The sequence below is a fragment of the Notamacropus eugenii genome, chromosome 4, assembly GCF_028372415.1.
Source record: "Notamacropus eugenii isolate mMacEug1 chromosome 4, mMacEug1.pri_v2, whole genome shotgun sequence".
In the NCBI taxonomy this organism is placed as follows: domain Eukaryota; kingdom Metazoa; phylum Chordata; class Mammalia; order Diprotodontia; family Macropodidae; genus Notamacropus; species Notamacropus eugenii.
The window spans coordinates 132,984,178-133,011,256 of record NC_092875.1 but is presented as its reverse complement, the minus strand read 5'-3'; the positions used below and the strand labels follow the sequence as shown (position 1 = coordinate 133,011,256).

Here is a 27,079-nt window from a genome sequence, read left to right as displayed (position 1 = left end):
AAAGTCATTTTATTTCTCTGAATCTTAGTTTCCTCTTTTCTAAAATGAAGAGGCTATACTCTATGGCATCTCATTTCTCTTTAAGCACTGTATCAATGATTCTATGTCTATTCCAATTCCACCTTTATCAAAGATCTAATTATTATCAAGCTTTTATTTATACAAAATCTAAATTTATCTCTTTACAATTCCAGCCCATTGTTCATAAATCTTTCTTGTGAAGCCAAGTAGAACAAGGGGAAAGTCATACTCTCACATGGCAGTCCTTCAGACATTTGCAGATAGCATCATGTCCTACTCCCACCAATTCCAATACAAAAGCCTTCCATTCTTCATGCTAAATATTTCAACTTCCTTCAGCTGATCCTTATATGACATTTTTTTTTTTACCTTTAAATAGGTATCTCAAAAATAGTCAACAACAAGATTATCAAAGTTAAAGAAACAATCCTTGATTTTTGAGAGTTAAAGAACCTACTTTAAATGGTAGAATTATTATAATAGCAACAAGAGAAAAAAATCACCTTGCCCCAAAGCCTTGAATCAGATCTTGCTGTCACATAGGGCAGGGACCAAAGTCTGAGACAACAACAAGTAGTCAAGTCACTTGCCAAGACTCTTGGCTTAAGCATTCATTATGTACCTACAAAATGTATGCATAAACTGCCTCTGGATAGAGATGTCAGTTAGTGGCACTACTTGAAGCAGTTCTCCATAACTCAGATATTCCTGTGTGGTAAAACCCAGCATTCTTCCTGTTTCCTTGGAGATTATGCAGATTGGTCTCTTCATGGGCCACATTGTGTCCCAACAGAGCAAAACAAGCTTTTTTGGCACTCAGCCCCTTTAAAAAATTGTCAAATATTTCATTCCATAATTGTCTATATTCCAATTGAACCAGCCCATGTCCTGCAACAGGGGAAGGTTGTCACCAGCATAAATGCCTCAAACTCAGCCACTATCACTCAGCCCTCATGATCATGCTTCTTATCAACGATGCAAATTCTAATCCTAAGTGGGCACTAGTAGGAAAGGTAACTTGGTTGGTTGGTTGATTATCATCCTTTGTTCTCAAAGAGAACCAAAATGACATTACTATGTTAGAATGAAGTTACAATGTGTCAGACTGTGGCTGATCTGACCAATATAAACTCAACGTCCTAACTCAGGTTGAGCATGCATAGTCCATGTGAACATTTGGAATGAGTTCTCTAGATTTGTGCTTCTCATGTTTCTTTTGAGCTATTTCAATTCTACTTTGCTTTTGGAGCACAGCCCCCTCTCTGATGAGGGCACACCATGCTGGGTGCTCCTGTGCCAGTATCACCCATGTCACAGAATCAATTCCAAATTTCTTGAGACTTTGAGCGTATCCTTTATTACTTCTTCTGACCACTATGTGAGTACTTGTCCTCTGTGAATTCTCCATAACATAGTCTTTTAGGTAAGTGTATGTTTGGCATGCAAACAATTTAGCCAATCTATCAAAGTTACACTCTTTAGCAGAGTTTGAATGCTTGGAAGTTTAGTTTAAGAAGGGACCTCACTGTCTGGTATCTTATCCTGCCAGGTGATCTTCAGAATCTTCCTAATACAATTCAAATAGAAACAATTCAGTCTCCTTTCATGACATGGGTGCCATTTTGACCCATTCCACCAGGAGAACTCTTTACATGCTTGGGGTAGACACCCTCCCCAACTGGCCAATGAATTTGAGACCCCTCAGTTATGCTCAACCTTCTTTAGCCCATAGCTGAAGTGGTTTACCAGTGTGTGGCTACTGTGCACACCACAGCTTCTTGGAACCGGAGGTTAGGTGGACGACATGGACACCAAAGGTAGAAAGCAGACCTCACACCAAAGACTTCACACCAGTCTTCCCTAAATATACCCTACACCCAAGCAGGAAAGGTGATTAACAATATGGTATCCTTCTTTCTCACAGGATGAGGATCAATACTATTAGGTTAATCTAGACAGGTCTTGAAGCTCAGGTGACAGCTTGCTCTTTGGACATTTGGTCTCTTGGAAGCAAAGGATGTCAGAGGGTTTCACCCTTTATCCACTTCTAACCCTATTTCTTGATCCAAGCCCAGATCGCATCCATATTCAAGGAGCATATATTGAGCATTGCATATTTGATACCAGATGAGGGTTACTGGTCTGGAGGGCCTTCATGCAGAGGAGATACTTCCTCTGATGGCCTTATTCTCTTGTTCATCCTTTTTATTCTTCTTAGTCTCAAGCTTTTTAGTCTCTGGCTCCTCTCAATGATCTTAATCTTGCTAATAATTGATCTTTTCTTGCTTTGACAATCTCCTCACTCAACCCAGTATCCTTGACCTAAACCCCATATAACCAAATCAACATACTCCTGAGGTTATGGACACCTCTAAAGCCAAGGGTGCAGTGTCTACACCAAAGTGGGCTCTGGTTAGAAGACATAAGCACTCTCTTATCCAAGACATGAAGAATCCTTATGTAGCATTAACTGGTTCTTTGCCACTCTAGTCAGCCTACTCTGGATTTTCTCCAGTTTATCAGTATCCTTCCTGAAATATAGTGACTAAAACTAAAGAAAGAATTTGAGATGACCATGCAAAATACAACAGTGTTAGGGGCCTCCTACATGTCAGGCTTTGCATTAAGTCCTGGCTATAAACAGGAAAGCAAAAAAGAGGTTATGACCCTTAAGAATATTATATTCTAATGGAAAAGGTAACATGCAAACAACTATGTGTTTGTAAGTTTTATACAGTATAAATATGAAGTCATCTCACAGGCAAGGCATCCTTTTATTGTGAATCCAGTATCACATTAGCATACAGAAATGATGCACTAATGTTTTATATTGAAAATAAAATCTACTAAAACTTCTAAAATTTTTTACCTCCTAGAGTTCTTATCTAGCCACAATTTGTTTCAACTTCATACTGTATTTACAAAATTAATATTTTCATAACCATGTACAAAATTTTGCCTTTATTACAAAATTTTCTTATTCAACATCTTAATCTGTCATGATTTTTTAAAATTCAGATCCTTTTTTCAGTATATTAATTTATCTCCTGTTGTTCTCTCATCTGTCGATTTGATAAACATTCCATCTATGCATTCATTCTATTTGTTCAGAAAAAAAGTTAAACAACATAGGGCCAAATACATACACTCCTAGAATGATACACTAGAAGTCTGCTTAGCATGGTGACATTGAACAATCAATGGCTTCTTTTTGAACCTGGTAATTTCTTAACTTCATTTCATGGAATAAAAGACAATCAGTCAATTGAACCACATTTATTAAATGCTGAACATGAGTTAGCACTGTGATATATACTGAAGATACACTATTACAAAACATAATCACTGTCCTCAAGAAACTTGGATTTATTAGTGGAAACAACATAAAATGAAAATAAAAAGTACTGTTGGTGGGGTGTTAGCAGCTGGGGAAATCAGGAGGTGACATTTGAACTATACTTCAAAGAATGCTAGTGATTCTAAGAGGTGGATGTGAGGTAAAATATATTTGTTGAGGATTTTCATCTCTCAATGAAGTTCCTGCTGCTACTGCAGGAAAGCACTTAGTATTTTGACTTTCAGAACATTTTGCTGGACCAATTCTTTTCAGTCTTGTATTCACACACAAGTTGAGTACTGATTATTTTTCTTTCCCTTCCTATAAAATTTTAGATTCTAGATTGACATTTTCACAGCTCTTCAGAAAGCCTAGGGCAGTGGTCACATTTTAAGCACATCATAGAAAAAGACTCAGCTACAGGGAGTGCTGACTGACAAACTTTAAGCAATAGCCTCCAGAGAATTGGAGCTATGACACCATGTTTCAAGTTGGAACATAATGTACCATATGAATAGTCTGTAAAAATTGGTGCGTCATCATTTTAATTGGGTATAAATGAGAGAAACGATCATAGAAGAAAATACAGATATGGATGTAAGATGGTTACAGAGTTAAAATTAGCTTCACAGAATTATAGAATGTGAGACTACAGAAGTGATATAACATATCTCCAGTGACTAAACTCCATCTACTGCATATTTAAATCTTACTTAATATAGCAAACATTTAGCCTTAAATCTTCTGATCTTCCATCATTTCAGCTGACACTACATTTACTAGGGATGGGATAGGATATGAAGGATGCTACAAAATCTTGCTCCAAATTTGCTTTATCTTCCTTAGCTGCTTCTTGAGTGCACCTACAATATGTCAAGCCCTGTTGTACTGCTACTGGTAGAAAAACAAAAAAGAGAAAGCTCCTGACCTAAAGTTATTTAAATTGGGGCAGATGATGTGTGTATAATATGTGTATACGTGTATGTATATATGAGAAAATAGCATTTATATAGTATTTTAAGGTTTGCAAAGCACTTTACAAATATCATATTTTATTCTCAAGTGAAACCTGTGAGATAGAGACTATTATCATCCCCTTTTTATAGATATGGAAACTGAGAAAAAAAGAGTGTAAGGACTTGTCAAAGGTGCCACAACTAGCTTCTGAACCTACATCTGAACTCAGTGTTTCTTGAATCCAGGTTTACCACTCTATATACTAAGTCACCTAACTGATTCTAAAATGAAAACAAGGTAGGTGGTGCCTAAGACACCTTATGAATATTTCATTATTAGTGTTTTAATATTAACTGGGAGAGTAATTACATAAACACTTTAGAGAGGATTATTTATCAGATTACCTAACTACCAACTATTAGCATCTAGCAGGGTAGTGAGGGAATGGATATACGTCAATATTTTCATGTGCCAAGTTTTTGTAAGTATGGATACTCTCCATAAGAAATTCCTCACACCTCCACAGAACTCCCTAGTCCAGGGACTCCTCCTTCTTTTCGCATGTAGAGGGAAGAAGGTGGACATGAAGAGTTACTCACAAATCCTCTATATAGGAAGGTATCCCAGTGCATCCATCTCATTATTTCCTACAAGATTCTGGTCTTCATCACATCCCCGGTGCCTGCTTCTTTTTCTTCCTGACCCTGTTTCAGCTTCTTTTTATATATTGTCTTTCTCCATTAGATTGTGAGCTCCTTAAGGACAAGGATAGTTTCTTGCCTCTCTTTCTATCCTCAGAGCTTAGCACTGTGGTTGGCACATAGTAAGTTCTTGATATGTGTTAATTGACTAGCACTTCAAGAAACATTGCACCACTGTTCTCTGATTAGTCCTTACGGTGATCAGAATTAGGGGAGATTTGAAAATTTTTTGTCTTGGTGACATTTTTGTCACTATATAAACTGTTCTTCTGGTTCTGCTTAGCTCAATTCATGTAAGGTCAAACAAACCTTGCCAGATTTCTCTGAAACCATCCCTTTTGTTATTTCTTACAGTGCAATAGTATTGCATCACATTTTGTTTCATTTATTGTTCTGCCGTTTCCCGTTTGGGAGGTACTTTCTCAGTTTCCATTTCTATGCCATAGCAAAAAGAGTTGTAAATATTTTAGGATGTCCTTAGGGTTTGTTTTACTTAGGACTAAACCTTCACATAACCTGTCTATCCTTTTATTATCCCTTTTTTCCCTTCTACTCTTTTCTTCCCTGTTTTGCTGTTGAATGAAATATATTTCTCTGCTCAACTGTGTGTGTGTGTGTGTATGTGTGTGTGTGTGTGTGTGTGTGTGTGTGTGTGTGTTTCCATCCTTCATTTAGGTTAGGTGACAGGGATGTTAAATCATCACACTTTCTCCCAACCCCTTTCTGTTTATCTATATTATATTTCTACTTTCATATGCTGATTATGTGAGAGTTTTCTCCATCCCTTCTTTCCCTTCCTCACCAATCTGGTGTATTTCTCCTTTCTATTCTTTTTGTCATCAACATATAACAGAACTACTCAAAGACCTTCTGTCTAATTAGACTTTCTCAACGACCCTAATAAAGACAGAATTTGGAAGGGACACAAGTATCGTCTTCCTATACTAGAAAGGAAATTGTTTATACTCATTTAGTTCCCTATGAGTTTACTCATATTTACCTATTCATATTTTTTTTGATTCCTCATTTGTACTTTTAAGTTTTTCTGAAGTGCTGGTCTTTTTTTTCAGAAAAGTTTGGAAGTGCTCTATTTTATTAAAAGTCTATTCCTTCCATCCCCCAACCTCATAGGAATATATTCATTTTTGTTGGGTACATTGCTTGGTTGATATTATAGCCCATATCCTTTGATTTCTGGGAATTTTTATTCCAAGCTCCCACTCCTTTGTAGTGGTTACAAATAATTGTGTATAAAGCTGAGTGTGACTCCACAGTACTTGAATTTTCACCTTATGCTTGCTTTTGGTATTGTTTTTCTTTGACCTGGAAACTCTGAATTTTGACTGTGATCTTCCTGAGAGTTTTCATTTGGGGCTGATCATCACAAAATTTTATATTTTTTGTTGCCTTAAAATGCATAAGGAAAACAATTCTGCCGTCTTTTTTATTTACCACTATAGTGAGAGTCATCTTTCCATTTATTTTCAAAATCTTCGTTAGTTTCATTTATAGTGAGAATGCTTGTACTTTTTTTCTTTTTTACAGCAGAAAGTAAACTTAATTATCACTGAAAAATTCAGTAGATACTGAAGACATTAGTAGAAATGGTTCTTGATTTTAAATCAAAGAAAATGAATCCAGATCTGCTACTTACTAGCTTACTTCTTATGGGATTTGGGGCAAATAGTTTAACCTCTGTGGACCTCAGATCTGTAAAAGGAGAGGGGAAAAGTCCTTTTGGGACTCTATATATCCTTTGAGATCTCTTCCAGCTCTAAATCCATGGTCCTAGTAGAGGTCACTTCCACTGATTACCCCACTACACTTGAATGCAGTTTTCTCTATTAGATAAGAATACTTAGCTCAATCAAGCATTCAGTCCTTCCCGTGAACAAGGATCAGTCATTGGCATTTCAGTTAGATCTTTATTGGTCAGATCAGCCACAATCAGACCCACTCACTGTTCCTTGACTCCAACTTAGTGATGTCATTTTGTTCCTCTTTGAGAAGGTAGGACAACAACCCAACAACTTTGGTCCTGAGTGCTTCCAAAATTGCAGTTCCCTTACCTTGATTAAAGGTCCCAGTTTTTACTGTGTTGGTAACACAAAAAGTCTTTTCTTATGGACTAAAGGATCTAGTCATACCCTTAAGAGCCTGTGATAAAAGCAGGAGATAGGTCAGAAATAATGAGAGCCATTTAAGGTCTTGCAGCTAAGAGAAAAAGGTATATGCACCAAGAGGAAAGCCAGAAAGAAGAAGTGGTGCTGGAGCAACTAGCAAAAAAGGAGAAAGTAGGACTAAACTGTGGAAGAGAAGGGGGAGATTAAAGAAGGCTATGGTTGCTATAAGTACTTTGAAGAAGGCTTAAATAGATGCCAAGATTTCTACCCTTCTTCTCAAGGACTAAGATAAGTTCCAAGAAAAGGACTGGAACTCTGACAATTCATAACAAAATATTTCATATAGCAATTAAGGTTACATATGGGTTTTATATCACATTAAAGGTTTACAAAGACTTATATATGTATGTACACATATTTACTTATACATATTTATGTACAGATTTTTACATATACATATTTATGAAAAATATCAGGGGTGGTTCCATATTCTTCACTCCTGATTTTGCTCATCTTCTAGAATTTTTCTTCTGGAAAGCTTTGCAATGAAGAGTTGGGTGCAAAAGATGATTTCAAATGAATTTCCTGCTCTAAGATGCCATCCCCACTGTCTACCTTCCTTGATGCTGCTGAGTCTTGCTTTTTTTTTCTCCTTTTACTTATACTTTCTGTTGTTTATTCTTTCTAACTCAGTTCTTTATTTCTCAGTTCTTTATTTCACTGTTCCTGTACACACTTCTCACTTTTTCTCTCTTTTACTCCATTCTCCATGACATTCTCCAGGGAGATTTAAAATCCCCTCTGTATCAGGGAAAAAAATTGACAACAAAATTGACATCCTCCAATTTTAATCTTGCAATAACTTCTTCATTCCAGAACTGTGAGGAACTAGAACTCCCAGAAATGTAACTTAGGACTCCTTCAAGTCACACAGATAAACCTTGCCAGAATGACTTACTATGCCAGTCTCAGCTTGAAATAAAGAAAACTACCAACACAGCAAAAACTGGGACCTATAATCAAGGTAAGGGAACTGCAATTTTAGAAGCACTCAGGACCAAAGTTGTTGAGTTGTTGTCCTACCTTGTCAAAGAGGAACAAAATGACATCACTACATTGGAGTCAAGGAACAGCGAGTGGGTCTGATTGTGGCTGATCTGACCAATAAGAACTCAAAAGGTTCTACCACTAGTCTGATACAAATAGTCCATATGAACTTTTGGAGGGAAAATGTGTCTAAATCTGTGCATTTCATTTTTCTTTTGAACTACTTAATTACTAGCTTTACTCATAAAGCACAGTACCTTCTTTGATGTGGACATGCTGCTCTGGACTGTCCTTTGTCAGTATCTCTCATGTAATGAAATCAGTTCCAAAGTTCTTCAGAGAAACTTTGAGACTGCCCTTGTATGGCTTCTTCTGACCTCCATGTGAGTGCCTGCCTTGCATGAGTTCTCTGTAAAAGTCTTTTATGCAAATGTCATGTTGGCATTCAAACAATGTGACCAGCCCATTAGAGTTGTACTCTCTGCAGTCGAGTTTAAATACTTGGAAATTTAGCTAAAGAAAGGACTTCAGTGTTGGGTACCTTATCTTGCCAGATGATCTTCAGAATCTTCCTAAAACAATTCATATAGAAGAAATTCAGATTTCTCGAACAGCATTTGTAGACTGTCCAGATTTCATAGGCATACAAGAATAAAGTCAGCACAATCGTTCTGTAGATATTAAACTTGGTTGGCAGTCTAATACCTCTTCTCTCCCACACTTTCCTTCATAGTTTCCCAAACATTGAGCTAGCTCTGGAAATCAATGTGTCAACATTATCATCTTCTATGTGTATATTCAAGGTAAGTGAACATATCCATAGTAATCAAAAGTTCTTTTATTATAACAGCCATATGTTCATATGGATGATGTGGTGCTGGTTGGTGGAGAACCTGTGTTTTCTTAGTGTCATCAGGCCAAAATTAGCTCAAGCAGCAGAGAATCAATTCATAACTTGTTGAATCTCAGCTTCAGAGTATGCATTGAGGACCCAATCATCTGCAAAAAGAAAATCATGCACGAACTTCCACTTTAGTTTTGGCTTGTAGCTTTTTCAAGTTAAATAATTTATTGTCAGTGTGATAGCTAACCTTGATTCTGTTTTCTTCTTCATTGAAGACATCTTGCATTATGGTAAAAAGCATGGAAGCAGACATGCAACCTTGTTTCATTCCATTGGTGACTGGGAAAGTTCAAGAACGTTATCCATTACCCAGAAACCCTGTGCTTTTATGAAACTGAGGTACTATACTGATGGAATTCTCCAGGAAACCATTTTTTTTTTTTGCATTTCTTTGATTCTCCAGCACTTTGCCACCAATGATTTCTTAATCAACATATGTAATGACTTTTTCTCAATACTCATTTTTCCATTTTTCCTCTCTCATCTTTAGTGGGATCCACTTCAAGAATGAAAGATGAACAGCAATTACAACAAAAAATCACCCTCTACACCTTAATAATACTGTCTTCTTTCTATGTTTTCCCAAAACTATTGTCTCCTGAGTATCCTCCTACATGTTGTGTGTGTGTGTGTGTGTGTGTGTGTGTGTGTGTGTGTGTGTGTGTAATCTTCAACCAGGTTATTCCCACTAAACCTAATTGCCTCCAAGGCTCTATCTTGGACCTTCTTTTCTTCTCTGTCTATACTATTTCACTTGGTGTTCCCAGCTCCCATGGATGCAATTGTTATCTCTATACAGATGATTCTCAGACCTATTTATCCAGCCCTGACTCTGGTATCAAATTTTAAACTTCCTACGGGGCATCTTGAACAGGATGCATTGATGCCCTCTTAAACTCAACAGATCCAAAACTAAACTCATTATCTTTCCATCCAAACCATTTCCAGTTCTTAACTCTCCAATTCCTGTTGAGTGTAATTGATCATTCCAGGCACCTGGGCTCACAAACTTGGTATTATCCTTGAATTTTTATTCTTACTTACTCTCAAAAATCCAAATAATCATCAAGTTGTATTATTTCTACTTTGCTGAAATCTTTTATATATTCCTCCACCTCTCTTCTGACACTGGTACTACCCTACCACAAGTCCTTCTTATCATATACCTGGACTATTGCAATAGCCTGATGGTTAGTCTACCTGCCTCAAATCCTTCTCTGCTCAAGTCAATCCTCTGCTGAGTCATCAAACTGATTTTTCTAACCTACAAATTTGCTTATGTTACCTCCCAATTCCAGTCATTCCCTATGGCCTCCAGGATCAAATATAAAATTATCTGGCTTTTAAATACCTGGTCTGTTGCTACCTTTCCAATCTTCATAAATTTTACTCACACCTACATATACTGAGATCTAGCGATGTCAACCTCTTTTCTCCTCACATTTGATACCTCAGCTCCTAATCTGGGAATTGTTACTGTCTTCCCCCATGTCAAGAACTGTCTTCTTCCTTATTCCTGCTTCCTGGTTTCACTGGCTTCCTTTAATTCTCTATTAAAGTCTGACTTTCTATAAGAACCCTCTCCCAATCCTCAATAATCTTAGTGCCATCCCTTTAAAATCATCACTGAATTACCTTATATGCTTCCTGTTTCTACATAACTGTTTGCATATTGTCTCTTCTGACAACAGGGATTATCCTTTTATAATTCCTTTTATCCCCAGCATTTAGCACAGTGCCTGGCATATGGGGGATACTTAATAACTGGTTGTTTACTGATTGACTAACTGGTGAATTATTCTTTATGGCTCCATTTTTTAAAAAGTCCTGGATCAGATATTCGTCATTCTCTAGATTTTACCAATATACTTCCTAGTCGATGGTACACTTGCTTTGCTTTTTATCACCCTTTCAGGTGTTTTTCTTCCCTATTAGAATGTGAGTTACGTTAGGGCAAGTCCTTTCTTTATTTTTGTAAATGTTTGTGTCCTTGTGGTTAGCACAGAGTCTAGTACATAGTAAATGCTTGCTGACTTATTTTGAATATTGGATAGTATCTGCCCTCCTCCCCCCACCCCAAACTGCTCACAATTCCCCACTATGAATGTATTGTGTAAGTCCTCTTTTAGCAAAGTTTTATGTGTTTTGTGCTGTAATTGACATTGGTGATAGGTGGATTTTTTTTTTATTTATTTAAATGTGTTGCTTTAAATTACTCACACTGAAACTTATCTTCTATTTCTGAGCTCACTCACAGAGACTTACAAAATCCTCCTGAATTTTATCCCTGACAAGTTGTCAGTACAGTTACAAGAAGAGATTAGTGTCTTCTGAAAACCCAGAGGTTTCTTTGTATACTTTTTCTTCTATATCTGGTATAAAAATATTAAATGAGACCAATCTCCTTGAAGGACTCAATTGTTCACACAGCCATTTAGTCTATTTTTCTCTTTGTTTCACAGCTCAAAGCTACTTTCTGATTCATAAAAATTCATATTTCAATCTAAGCATTATTTTCTTATTTTTAGGAGATTTTTATGTGTGTATATGTCAAATTCTTCTTGAAAGATTAAGTGGATTATATTTGTGAGTTTGCCCTTTGACTACATACTTATGTTTTCCTGCAAAGCACCTGGTGGGTTACTTAAGCCTGTTTTTCCTTCAGAAAACTATGTTGCTTTTGCCTTATGAATTATACTTGTTTACTTACTGTGAAATTCTATTTATTTATTTTTAGCATAAGTATAAGCTATTTGCTAAAAATTTATTTAATTTAAATTATTAATTGATTTAACCTTATCCCCATTTTACAGTAGAGGAAAGTGATGCTAACAGAAGGTTAAGTGAGTCGCTTAGAATCACATACCTGGTAAGTGACTGAGGCCAAATTTGAACTATGGTCTTTGTGATGCTATGATCGATGCTCAATCAACAGTGCTATCTAGCTACTCATAAGCAAACTGACAGTCTAAAATATCCTTCAGAGTTATCTGGGATCATTGTATTGCTGAGGATAGCTAAGTCAATCCCAGCTAACCATCTTACAATATTGTTGTTACTTTGTACAAAGTACATTTCTCTTTGCATCAGTTCGTGTAAATCTTTCCAGGTTTTTCTGAAAAACCTGCTCATCATTTCTTATAGTTTGGATAGAGTACCAGTACAGGAGTCAGGAGACCTGAGTTCAAATTTCGCCTCAGACACTTGACACTCACTAGCTGTATGACCTTGGCAAATCACTTAACCCCAATTGTCTTATCCTAGGTCATCTCCACTCATCCTGATGAATATCTGGTCACTGGATTCAGATGGCTCTGGAGAAGAAGTGAGGCTGGTGAACTGCACAGCCCTCCTTCACTCAAAAACAAAGACAAGTGCGAGTCATGTCATTTCTCTGATGGCATAGTCTTCTTTAGCAACAAAGGATGAACACAGACAATAGTATTTCACTATAATCACATACCACAGTTCAGACATTCCCCAGCTGATGGACATCCCCTCAAGTTCTAATTTGTTCTCCACAGAAAAAACTGCTAAAAATGTTTTTGTACATATTCATTCTTTTCCTATTTGTTTTTATCTCCTTTTGAATACAGACGCAGTAGTGGTATTGATGGGTCAAAGAGTATGTGGGTTTTTATAGTCCCTTGGGCATAGTTTCTAATTACTCTACAGAATGATTGAGACAGTTCATAACTCTCCAACCTGTACCAGTAAACCAGAAGCAGGTCTGGGGAGTGACTAAATCAGCCACAGTAGTGACTGCTTCTGGAGCTCTCAGTCACAGATGGTAAGGGGGTCTAACAATTAATTAGAAGGAGATTAAAGGAGTCTTTTTGTTAGCATTTAGGTAGGACTCTGTTGCTTTGCCCATACTTAGATGTAGGTTGAAGTCCTGGGTGGCAATCTCAGTGTGAGGAGGAACACAAGTGGAGCAGAGCTTGTGGCCACAATAGAACAAAGAACTTCACAGTTTCAGGTTAGAAAAGAATGCTTGTGATCACTCACAGACCAGAGCACAGACCAAACACTTCTTCTTAGACCTTACCACCTTGGAAGACCTGAAACCTTACTGGTCCCTAGAAGTATCTCTGCAAACAGCTGAACAAAACCACTAAAGTTTGGAACAATGAGCCCTCCACATTGAAGCAGAACGCTACTTTAACAAAGAGTCAAAAGTCAAATAACAGGTGGTGAAAATGAGCAAACAATGGGACAAAGCTCTGACTATAGAAAGTTACTACACTGAAAAGGAAAATCAAAACACACTCTAAGAAGACTACAAAGTCAAAGATCCTATGCCCAAAGCTTCCAAGAAAAGTAAGATTTGGTCTCAGGACATGAAAGAGCTCAAAAAGGGATTTGAAAATCAAGTAAGAGAGGTAGAGGAAAAACTTGGAAGAGAAATCAGAGGGATGCAAGAAAGTCATGAAAAACAAGTCAACAGCTTGGAAAAGGAGGCACACATACACAAGCTGAAGAAAATAAACCTTAAAAAAAAGACTAGACAAAATGGTTAAAGAAGTCTAAAAAAACAAAGGAAGAGGAGAATACCTTTAAAAGCAGAATTAGCCACATAGAAAAAGAGGTCCAAATGCTCACTGAAGAAAATTTCTTAAAAATTAGAATGGAAGGGAGGAGCCAAGGTGGTGGAGTAGAAAGACACACATATGCTAACTCCTAATATACAGCCCATAAAATACCTGTAAAGAAGACCTCCCAACAAATTCTGGAGCAGTGGAAGCCACAGAACAGCAGAGTGAAGGAGATTTCTGTTCCAGAGAGACCTGAAAAACCAACACCAAAAGTCTGTCCCACACTGGACCCAGAGCAGAGCCTACCTCTGCCTTGGCCATGCTGCACGGAGAGAAACAGATCCAAGCAGGCTTCAGGGACAGAATCTCTAGGGGCCTCACAGGTCCTTCCACCCACAGGCACCAAAGGTCAGTGAAAGGGTCTTTTCAGATTGCCGAGAGGGGAGTGGGATGTCTCCATAACTCAGGCCCCCTTGGGAGGAAGCAGTGGAGGCAGCAGCAGACAAGGGCTCCCAAAGCAGGCAGGAGCTTGGATCCATTTTTGAAAGACTCCCGCATAAACCCCCTGAGAGAACTGAGCCCAGTGTGGCAGCCCTGCCCCCACCTGAGCACTGAACTTAATCTCACACTGAATAGCAGCCCTGCCCCCTCCCAAAGCCCTGAGGCTGAGAAGCAGCATTTGAATCTCAGACACTAAGCATTATCTGGGCAGATCTGGAGGCAAGGTGGGTGTGGAGAGGAAACTCAGAAGTCAAGTCACCAGCTGGGAAAATGCCTAGAAAAGGGAAAAAATATAAGACCACAGAAGGTTACTTTCTTGGTGAACAGATATCTCCTCCCATCCATTCAGGTGAGGAAGAACAATACTTACCATCAGGGAAAGACTTAGAAGTCAAAGCTTCTGCATCCCAAACATCCAAAATAAATATTTAATCATCTCAGGCCATTGAAGAGCTCAAAAAGGATTTTGAGAATCAAGTAAGAAAGGTGGAGGAAAAACTAGGAAGAGAAATGAGAGAGATGCAAGAAAAGCATGAAAAGCAGGTCAACACCTTGCTGAAGGAGACCCAAAAAAATGCTGAAGAAAATAACACCTTGAAAAATAGGCTTACTCAATTGGCAAAAGAGGTTCAAAAAGCCAATGAGAAGAAGAATGCTTTCAAAAGCAGAATTAGCCAAATGGAAAAGGAGGTTCAAAAGCTCACTGAAGAAAATAGTTCTTTAAAATTTAGAATGGAATAGATGGAGGCTAATGACTTTATGAGAAACCAAGAAATCACAAAACAAAACCAAAAGAATGAAAAAGTGGAAGATAATGTGAAACATCTCATTGGAAAAACAACTGACCTAGAAAATAGATCCAGGAGAGGCAATTTAAAAATTATGGGACAACCTGAGAGCCATGATCAAAAAAAGAGCTAGACATCATCTTTCATGAAATTATCAAGGAAAATTGCCCTGAGATTCTAGAACCAGAGGGCAAAATAAGTATTCAAGGAATCCACAGATCACCGCCTCAAAGAGATCCAAAAAGAGAAACTCCTAGGAACATTGTGGCCAAATTCCACAGTTCCCTGGTCAAGGAGAAAATATTGCAAGCAGCTAGAAAGAAACAATTCAAGTATTGTGGAAATATAATCAGGATAACATAAGATCTAGCACCTTCTACATTAAGGGATCAAAGGGCATGGAATATGATATTCCAGAAGTCAAAGGAACTAGGACTATAACCAAGAATCACCTGCCCAGAAAAACTGAGTATAATACTTCAGGGGAAAAAAATGGTCTTTCAATGAAATAGAGGACTTTCAAGCATTTTTGATGAAAAGACCAAAGCTGAAAAGAAAATCTGACTTTCAAACACAAGAATGAAGAGAAGCATGAACAGGTAAAGAGCAAAGAGGAATCATAAGGGACTTACTAAATTTGATCTGTTTACATTCCTACATGTAAAGAGAATATTTGTAACTCTTGAAACTTTTTCAGTATCTGGGTACTGAACACACACACACACACACACACACACACACACGCACACACACATGCACACACACACACAGAGACAGATACCACAGAGTGAATTGAATAGGATGGGATCATATCTTATAAAAATGAAATTAACGGGTGATAGAGAAATATATTGGGAGGAGAAAGGGAGAAATGGAATGGGGCAAATTATCTCTCATAAAAGAGGCAAGTAAAAGACTTTTCAGTGGAGGGAAAAAGAGGGGAGGTGAGAGAAAAACATGAAGTTTATTCTCATCACATTTGACTAAAGGAAGGAATAAAATGCACACTCATTTTAGTATGGAAACCTATCTTACAATATAGGAAAGTGGGGGAGAAGGGGATAAGCAGGGTGGGCAGGATGATGGAAGGGAGGGCAATGGGAAGAGGGAGAAATTTGAAATCAACACTCTTGGGGAGGGACAGGATCAAAAGAGAAAACAGAAGCAATGGGGGGCAGGATAGGATGGAGGGAATTATGATTAGTCTTACACAACATGACTATTATGGAATTCATTTGCAAAACTACACTGATATGGCCTATATTGAAATGCCTCCCTTCCCAAAGGGAATGGGTGGGGAGAGAGGAAGGAAGAGAAGTTGGAAGTCAAAAGTTTAGAAACAACTGTGGAGTACTGTTCTTGCTACTAGGAAATAAGTAATACAGGTAATGGGATATAGAAAGTTATCTTGCCCTACAGGACAAAAGAGAAGATGGGGACAAGGGAAGGGAGGGATGATAGAAGGGAGGGCAGATTGGTGATAGGGGCAATTAGAATGCTTGGTATTTTGGGGTGGGGGGAGGGGACAAATGGGGAGAAAATTTGGAACCCAAAATTTTGTGAAAATGAATGTTAAAAGTTAAATAAATAAATAAATAAATAAAAATAATAATAATAATTGCCAAGCCTAGAGGCCTGAGTGGGCTACCCGAGTCTTTCTTACCTCACCTCCGAGGTCTTCGGCTGGCCACGCTGGATGCACATATGAGAGAAAGGACGTTCCAGAGTCGAACAAGGGTTGAGCTTTATTTCAGGGTCTAGTTACAAGTGCAGGGGGGTCTTCCTTAGGAGGAAGAGGGGGAGATTTCCTAAGGAGGCTAAGATCTTAAGGGATTGGAAGTAGAAGTACAAGCGGGGAGAGAGGGGGAGGGGAGAGAGGAAAGAAGAGAAGCGGAGCCTACTGTCCTCTTGGCTCCTCACGTGCTAAGAGCACTTTCAGGCTTCCTCAATCCTACTTAACCTTCAGCCACACAGTTTGCATCTGAATACTGTGCTGTTAGATAACAATAGTGTGCCCAGATCCGGGACCATCTCGAGGGCGGGGAGATCTCTCTCCCATCACGTTTCTCACGGGAAGAGGTGGAATTACTCAAGATAGCTCGGTTCACCTCTATTCCCTGCCGTTTCCTGGGAAGGTCTCGTGAGAGCTCTAAGATTTAGAAGCTCCCACCTTTACCCGCCCGAGACTGTCCACATGGAATTGAGCTTCCAATCCTCACAAATAACTACCTTAATTGAGTTATTCAGTGCTGAACTACCAAAAGATCGCTTTGAAGCACTCTAAAAATTAATTTTCCATAAGAAGGAGAGGTCACAAATCTTGGGAGTAATGATGGGGGAGGGGCAAGGAAGGGGGCAGTGCTTGGCCTCACCCTCATCATGAGAGGTGATGTCATGAGTGCGCCGAGATAGGGGGAAGGGTATTAGAGATGCAGGCAGAGGACAAAATGGAGCCTCCTGATTAATAAATTAAATAAACGGAACGAAATGGGGGAAAAAATTAGAATGGAAGCTAATGAATTTATGAGAAATCAGGAAACCATAAAACAAAAACTAAAGAGTAAAAAAAATAGAAGGCAATGTAAATATCCCTCTAGAAAAACAACTGATGTGGAAAATACATCCAGGAGAGATCATTTAAAAGTTATTAGATTAACTGAAATCTGAGAGTCAAAAAAAAAGAGTCACCATACCATATTTCAAGAAATTTTCAAGGAAAATAACCCTGAGATTCTAAAACCAAATGGTAAAATAGAAATTGAAAGACTCTACTGATCACCTCCTGAAAGATATCTGTAAATGAAAACTTCCAGGAATATTATGGCGAAATTCTAGAATTCCCAGAAAGAAATATTTCAAGTGTGGTGGAGTCACAATCAGGATACCACGTTCTGGCAGCTTCTACATTTTTTCTTGACCTAATAGTTATGAAATGTAGCTGTAGTGTTCCTTGAAATTTTCATTTGGGATCTCTTTCCTGAGGTAACCTATGAATTCTTTTGATGCTCATTTTGCCCTGTGGTTCCAGGACTTCAGGGCAATTTTCCCAGATAATTTCTTGAAAGATGCTGTCTAAGTGCTTCTGGTGATTATGGCTTTCAGACAGCCAAAGTTATGATATTTTCTCTCCTGGTGTAAAGCCAATCAGAGAAGCACACCTGACAACTACTGCTGTGAATGATTTCAAAGGTCTAATTGCATAGGGCAATGAACTCTCTATTTATTCAGCAACAAACTAAGCATTGTTCAACAAAGTAAAGCATGACATTCACACAAATTATTTAAATAAAGCAAGTTGTTCAATCCATATATATCTTATAACAATATCAACATCCTTAATCAATACAAAGTATCCAAGTAAAGTCCTTTTTCAAAACACCAAATCATCTACCCCAGGTCACAGTAAGAAAAATGCCCTTAATCAATATCAAGTGTCCAAGTCTCTTTCATCCTATAACTCTAGGTTGATTTCCAAGTCCCAGGGTCTGTGGGCTGACCACTCTCGACTCTCACCTGGATTCACATATAGGCAGCTCTCTGCTCCTGCTCCATGTCTCAGATCATGAGGACTGCTCCACTTTGCAGTTTCTGTCTCTGAAAAAAAACAAAGTTCATCAGGGGAACAACAATATGAACACACGCCACCAGCACCAGTATCTCAATTCACTCATGAAGACCAACAGACAGGGCTTCTGTCTGAGAAATCAACAGAGATTGACAGGACTTCCTTCCGGCTATCAGAGGTCTTCTTCTCTACTGTTGGAGGTATGCTTTCAGCTCTCTTCTTCTCCGTGTTGTCTCTCTTCACATCTCCATTCTCTCAACTTTGGCTTTCTTTACACACAGTTTTACTTAGCACCTGATTTGCTAGAGTCCACGTTATCTGATTGGTTAAAACTCTAACATATACATATATACATCACACGCACACACAGTTTCTAGTTAAAGACTCTTGTTTAATCAAAGGCAAGATTGAGAGACACTTGATTGTCTAAAACAAAATTAACGAAAGATCCTACTTTGCTTGCCATTATACCTGGATATATTTTCTAGGACAGTCCCACCCCCACCCCCTACTCCACACCAGAGGTATTTTACATTTTCTTCAATATTTTCATTCTTTTGAATTTCTTTGATTCTTGATATCTCATAGAGTCATTAGCTTCCACTTACCCAGTTCTAAATTTTATTACATCTCCTTTTCCATTTAACCAGTTCTATTTTTTGAGCAGTTTTCCAAGATGTTTACTTTGTTTTTCCCCATAATTCTCTTACATCATTCTTATTTCTCTTCCCAATTTTTCTTCTACTTCTCTTATATAAATTTTAAGCTCCATTCCCTTTGTTTTAAGCTCTCTTCCATGAGTTCTTCCTGGGTTTAAGACAACTTCTCATTTTTCTTTGGGGATTCACCCATAAGTGTTTTTGACATTGTTGTCCTCTTCTAAGTTTGTTTCTTGGTCTTCCAGGTCAGCATACTAACTCTATGGTCAGATTCCTTTTCTTGTTTTTTTGTTCCTCTTTTTTGTCCTTTTTCCTTTCTCTTAAATTTGAGCTCTGCTTCTCAGGTAGAAGGGGCACTGTCTCAGGCTTCTTGTGCCAATGGCTACAGGCCTTTGTTGTTTACCTGGTGCTAGGTTGAAGTTTCCCTGAGGCCTAGAGGGGAATCTTTGTGTCTGGTGCTATGTAGAGGAGGTGGGCAAGGACTAGGTGATGCTGCTATTGGCCATAGGGGGTTTGACAGCTTACTTTGTGCTGAGCTGGGGTCCCAGTGGTGATGTCTGGCATGTAAAGAGACCTAGTGGAATACTTCCACATTTCATCGGGGTTGCACTGGAACACATGGAAATATGTCTGCTGGAGGATATCTCTGTGCCCAGGGCTACACTGAGATACCTAGTGGTTCTTGGAGCTGGAGTCTTTAACTTCCCCTGCCTATGCTAAAGCAAGTGGGGTTGGTGTTTGCTTGCTTCATCAAACTGGAGCCCCAAATGTCCCACTCATTGGCTAAGGTAGGACTTGCTGGTAGCTTGCTAAGATGCTTCCTGCGCTGGAATGTGCTCCCCTTTTACCCTAGTGAGACATACCTTTATTACCAATCCTTTGAGTCCCCCAGGCTAAAAGATTGTTTCATCTCATCTTTTTGCTGCTTCTGCTCTTCCAGGCTATAGTTTTGAGTGTTATTTTATGGTTATTTGGCAGTGAATATGAAAGAGTTACAGTGATTTACTGCTTACTCTGCCATCTTGGCTCCCAGATGTCCTCAAGTTTGCTTGTCTTTTTTTTAACTACTTCTTGCCCTAGTACCTCAAATACTCTGCTTTAAAGTTGAGCTGTAAAGTGGGAATCTTTCGAAAGCAACAAATTTAATTTGTTCCTTATATTCTTTGCTGTTGACTTCCCACCATTACAGAAACTATCATTATTCACTTTAGAATCCCGTAAAACTTACCTCTTAGAGTTTTTTTTCCGTTCTCAGTCTCTAGTGTGTACCTGATTTTCTACATTTCGTGAACTTTCCTTTTTATTGTAGCTCAGGCAAATTTTTACATCTTTTAATAGATAACATTTCCCTGTATAACCTTTTCCCCTTAAACTGCTCTAATTAGTCTTGAGTATCCATAATCTCATCTTTAGAGAATTTCAATTAAAGTATCAGTAATATGAATTAAAAGCAACATGACCTTGTATAAGTAACAGAAACTATCTATGCCTAGTTTCCTGAAATTTAAAATGTGGCGATAGCATAGTGTGAACTCTGATATCCCTTCCCGTTTGAAATATATGATCCTATGTCCTTTTACCAGTAGATTATAACTATTTTTTCTTGCTACATTCAAAACATATACTCACATTTTAACTATAATAACACACAACTTCCATCTATACTACCCTATAACTGTGTCAGTAAGCACCCCAACATGCAAAGGAGTACCTGTTATCGCAGGTTCTTAGATCTGCATTCATAAAGGGAAAGATAGCTTTTGAGGGGTTAACAATCACTTTAATCAAGCACACATATTTTCCTTTAACCAAGTACATATATAATTCTGTTAGTCCTGGGAGTCAGCACCCTGAATTTCAAAGAAAAATGCAAAGAAATCAAAAGATCAACAATATGGCTTCTTCTGCCTGAATTCAACAGACAATTGGACCCCAACTGTTTAACCATCCTTACCAGAGAGAAAAGCAGGACACTGGGTTCTCAAAGTTGGAGAAGGGGGAATGGGGAACTCCTTAACAGCTTCTCAGAGCCTTCATCTGGCCAAATGAATACTTTGTCAGTAAGCCCCAAAGCAATCAACAGACTTGGCTTCCTCTGACTAACTATAAATCAACAGACAGGTGCAGCTGTCTAATCATTGTTACCAGAGAGGGAAGCATGGTATTTGGGTTCTCGAAGCCAGAGGGCTGTTAGTAGCTTCCCAGAGTCCTCATCTGGCTCTCAAACCTTCTTACCAAAAATTAAGCCCCAAAGTAAAACCTCAACCTCATAGTATTTATACCTTTCTTTTTAGAGCCAGAGAGCAACCCAACACTTGAGAGACAGTGCTTCATTAACAACAGCTGTGGGTGTTCCTATAAATCTTTCCTAATCAAATTCCCCTTAATGGACAGACCCATCAATGGTTGGGAAAAGAGCTTTAATCACATTAACAATACAAATAGATATACTGTTTTAAGTTAAAGAAACTCTTGTTTCTGTACTTTACTCCTTGACTCTTAATTGATAAAGGCAAGATTCAATAATGCACTTGATTATACTAAAACAAAAACAGCAAAAGATCCTATTTTGATTGCCATCACACTCCACACTTTCCAAGATCCTTGGCCTTACAATCTAAATGGCTATGAAACCTGGAAAAAAACATATTACCTAAATCAGGATTAACAATTCCAGGAATACATATATTGACTGGAGTGTTAGATTCTAATCATCAAGGAGAAATTGTTGTGATATTCCAAAATTTAGGTGATGAAGCCATGAAGTTTTATAAAAATAATAGAATAGTTCAAGTGAGTATTATTCTTTGTGAAACAAGACTACTTGTTAAAATTGACCCTCCTTTTGAAATAAATAGCAGATGAACTCAAGGACTGGGTTCCACTGATAGAATAAAATTGAGAGCTAAATTGCAAGCAAAATGGAAGCCAGATAATGTTCCAAAGCTGTGGAAATTATAGCCAATGGGAAACAAAATACCATAACTATTATTTATTCAGGAGAGGATGATTACCAAATTGTACCCTTAACTAATATATTCTATCATGAATAAGGCTATGATATTTTCATGGACTCCAGAATCACAGCTCATCCTATATATACTCTGCTTCTGGTTGTTTTTGCCTTGGTTTTTTTTTTGGTTTTCATCTGTTAAATTTGTTTGCTAGACTTGCTTCCTATAAGATTAGTACCCTCGACCTGCAGATACATGATTGCTTAAGCTGGATGTCACCCCTTATCCATGATGGTGATGTGTCATCTCTGGACCTGAAGTCAACCAAACTCCAGATGCCAGCTAAAGAACTGATCTCTCTAATGGGATCTCTTGGGGCAGGGACAGATCTACATCCAATATCAACAGGAAGTAGTTATGAAAGAAGAGTCCTTCACCCCTTACGCCAAGATTCTGGGTCCAATTTGCTGAGGGGGGATGATGGGGTGCTTGTGCTCAAGCTCCACTCTAAAATACTGTTTTATGTGCTCATTCTGTGTGATCCCTGTTATACTGTTATAAAGGTCTATTGACACCAGTTGCCTAAGATATTTTTTTATATGGTTATTTTCTGTTATCCTTATTAAGGTTCTATTAATACCAGTTCCTCCACCAACCTATGAAATATGAATATGAAAGATCTTGGGGCCAAATATAATAGTAATTTAAATGGAAAGCTCTTTCTCATTCATTAATAAACCCATATGATTTGTTTAAATCACCTGGAAGCCTAAGTCACATGTGCTGAACAGGCAGAACAGGAAGCGTAGAGCAGAACCAGGAGGAAGTGACTAAGCATGGTTGGGGCATGGGGAGAGGATGAAGGTAGGTGTGCCCATGGCAAGGCTCAGGCTCACAAGTATTTGCTTGTGAGAAGGCCCTGGCTGAAAGCAGGAGGCTTGGGAATGGCTCCCTGTGGAGACCATGTTTATTAACTTCTTGGTCACCATGACAGATTTTGTTTTCTGGTTCTGGGACTTGACTTGCTTGTGTCTAAATAAATGTTATTCTTCTGGCTTCTATATAGAGAGTCTTTTATATTTCGCAATTGAAAACTATTGCTGGCATATTCGTAGTCACCACCAGTGCTATGAATATTGCCTTGGCAATACAATAACATATAGGTGTGTGTGTGTATGTATGTGTATTAATACATATATACACACAATGTATGTGTGTATGTGTTTATATATATGTATATATATTATATGTGTGTGTATATGTGTGTGTGTGTGTTTATTTGCTGGACTTCCCCCTATACAAAAGACTAACTAATTGGTCAAGAATGTAAACGTCAGATATGTCCAACAGCCATCACTTATTAATTAATCCACTATTTTTGAATTTATATCAGAAACAAAAGCTAATCATGTAAAGAAGTTCAAAATCTGGGTGCTGTACATCTTAAAAACCTAACTAGACCAGACACCTGAACCAATAAGGTCAGCTTGTACTCTTGACATTCTCTCAGCATGTCTCTGATGGTAGTACTTATGGTAATTACATTAAAGAGACAAACAATTATGTTCTCCCAGTGGTATAATCCTATCAGAAGAAGTACTTACTGGAATAGAAAGCACAATGTGGCAGTGAGATCAGCATTATTTTAAGTACTACCAACTACTTACTGTGGCTAAATAACCTAAGCAACAGCCTTCTAAGAGCATCATTGTAGTTGGTAAAAAGGGGTTACTTTTGAGGTTAGGGAAAAAAGTTATCACCTCTCTGTAGGCACATTGAATAGTCTTCATTACAAAAAAAGAGTTATTCAAAGCACTTACAGCTAAAGAAACCAATTCCATAGTCTATGTATTTCATTAAGTATTTTATTATGCTGTTTTCATGAGAAAATTCTATTGCAAAGACTTCTCATTTGCCATTTCTTACTAGACCAGAGGTGTAAAGCTACACAAACTCACATATTTCAAAGCATACATTTTATCCTTATAAATTTTTGCAGATTTAGTTAAGATAGTTATCTACTTGCTATTCAGAATTGGTTTAAAGGTGATATATATAAAATGGTACTTTGTTGGTCAGAAAGTTCAGGAAAGCTTTGCTGTTGTATATGTTTGATTTTCCTTTTGTTTTGAGATATGACACATATTCTTTTAAAAATAGAGAAGTAGCTGTTAAAGGGCAATGACTAAATATGAAATTTAAAAAATGAAAGGATGAATGAGGATGCATTTTTAGGTGAAATGAGAGATCTCATGATGGAGGGCCTCAGTAATATAGGAGTCAAAATCATGTGCTACAAGAGAGGTGTTTTGAGTTTCTCTTGAATGAATGAATCAATGAATTAATAGAAAAGCATTTATTAAAAAATTTCCATAAACAAAGTGTCATACTAAACTCTAGATAAGCAGCTCCCATTTTAATAGGGTGACAAAATAAATACAGGGTATTGTAAAGCTCTTTATTATCACTTATTTGTTGTTTATTCAGTATTTAGAATTAGTAGGACACTTGAGGAATTGGTGGCATTGTTGTACATATGCAGATCTTTTTATATACGATGGAAATTTGCAACTATATAAGTTGGTGTTCTTTTGCAACAGTTTGGCCTCAGTATCACCTGGAGGACCACAAACTATGGCCCATTTTTGAGAACTTACAATGTAATACTCTTTTACAGTTAGAATTATATTATTATCAAAAGGAAAAATGGATAGAAATACCTTACATAAAGGCCTTTGTCAAGCTCTCTGAGAACCAAATTCTTAGAAAACACTTGGGCAGAGCCAAGATGGCAAAGTGAGAGCAGCTACTTACCTAAGCTCTTAGAAAAACTCCTTGAGATACCTCTGTCCTGAGGCCCTGTTCCCACTACACTCTCTGGGGGATCTCCCCCCCTGACTTCTTCCCTTCCTCTGGGGTCAGCTGATCTTCCCCTTTGCCAGCCAGATGCCCTGACCTTGCAGCCTAAACCAGTTGAGTCAGTATTCCCCAGCCCCTCCCTCATGAAGAGGAGGACTTCCTATCTCTCTAACCAAGTCCCTCCCCCCACAGTGCCTCATGTCACATTGTCCATCTTAGACCTCATTCAGGTTAAAGAGAAATTGGGGAAATACTTGGAAGACTCCACTAAATTTACTGAGAGTTTTAGGGACCTTTCCCTACAATTTGAACTTTGTTGGAATGATTTGCATATCTTTTTCTCTGTCTACTGTACCACTGAGGAGAAGAGGACTATGTGGGAACATGCCCAAAAGTTTGGGGATCATATGGCTAGCAATGATCCCACAAAATACTCCCTAAGAGCAGCTGCTGTTCCCACTAGTTACACAGGATGGAATTATCAAAAGAGTGAGGATACAGGAAAGAGAGACTGTATTGTAATTAGCCTGTTAGAAGGCCTAAAAATTGCATTTCAAAAACAAGTAAATTTTCAAAAAGTTAGGGAGATTACTCAGGAGGAAACGAAAACCCTACCCTTTTTCAAGACTGGCTAGTAGAAACTATTAAAAAGCATACAAATTGGATCCTGATTCCATAGAAGGGGCAGCAATCCTTAGCATATATTTCATTAATCAGTCTGTCCCATATATTAGGAGGAAAATGCAGAAATTTGTAATGGGACCCCAAACACCTCAGGCTCAATTAGTGGAAATGGCATTTGGAGTCCTTAAAAACAGAGGCCTTGTTGCAGCTGAGGAAAGAGAACTCAGGGAAAGAGCCAGAGACAAGGAGCATGTTCAGTTCTTGGCTGCTGCCAAGATCCAAGGAGTACCCCTCCTGGGCGCCACCTTGGAGGAAGCCTGGCTCCTTGGGCAGTAGAGAAACCTGCTTTCAATGGCACAAAGAGGGTCACTGGTCCAAGGAGCACCCCTCCAGGGCATCCCCCCCCCCCTCAGGGAACCCCAGGAACCGACACCTATGGAACAATGCCCATGTGACCAGAAGGGACTTGGAGGAAAAATTGTCCCTCAGATAGGAAGAATGGTGGAGCCAACACCCGGTACCCTGTCCTCCAGACTTCTCAGGACTTGGAACAACAGGAAAGCCTAGGTGCTGACAGTGCTCCCACTTTCTCCAAAAACAGAGGCTGAAGGTAAGGTTACCCACTTTAACATGGTTAAGTTCTCTGCTTTAACCAGTTATTCTCCTCCTACCTTCCCCTTGACCCCTTGGGTCATAGGCATTGAAGGGAAAACTAAGGGATATCTCCAGACACAACCCCTCCTAAATGCTCCTTCCTTATGATCTCCTCTTGCCCTACGCCCTTGTTGGGAAGGGACCTGATGGTGAAATTAGGAAGTCAATTTTCTCTAGTTATTTTCTCCCATCTCCCTTTTGCCTCTGTTCACTAGATCTCCCCATGTTTGCTTGAAAGTATGGGAGTCAGTCAGGCCAATTATTTGGGATCCTGGAATTCCAGGGCCAGCTATTTCTTCCACCCCAGCTGTTGTTAGCCTCCCAGACCCTAAAGTGTTCCCTCTTCAGGACCAATATCTGATTAAGCCTGAGGCCTGGGAAGGACTACAACCTTTAATTGAAAAATTCCTCAAGTATAAATTGCTTGTCTCTTGTTCACCTCCATGCAACTCTCTAATCCTTCCTGTAAGGGAATTGCCAACCCTCAGCTCTCTTGGACGGCGTACACCAATCACGGCTCAGGTAATCTGAGGGGAGATTGGTAAGGCATGAACAAGATGGAGCTGGGAGGAAGGGTTCCGCCCCTGTTCACCACCAGATACTTCCTGAAATGTGGCTGGAAAGCAGTAGCAAAACTTGCTTAAACTAGTTTAATCTTGCTTGTGCTGCTTACGTAACTAAGGGGTACATGATACTATATAAGTGCCTGAGCTAGTTTGAATAAACGGAGTTGCCTTACATCTTTGCCTCCCGCCTCATCGTTACTCACAGCGAGCTCCTTCAGGGTCGACAGGCCCTGCTGGTCAGATAAACCTGTTGGCTCAGGGTGAATGGCCCAGATAAATCCCAT

General features: G+C 38.6%; 1 pseudogene; it reads right to left on the bottom strand.

Annotated features, from left to right (window-relative positions):
• Positions 1-495: 495 nt before the first annotated feature.
• Positions 496-27,079, bottom strand: LOC140502332 (DNA repair nuclease/redox regulator APEX1 pseudogene; annotated as a pseudogene).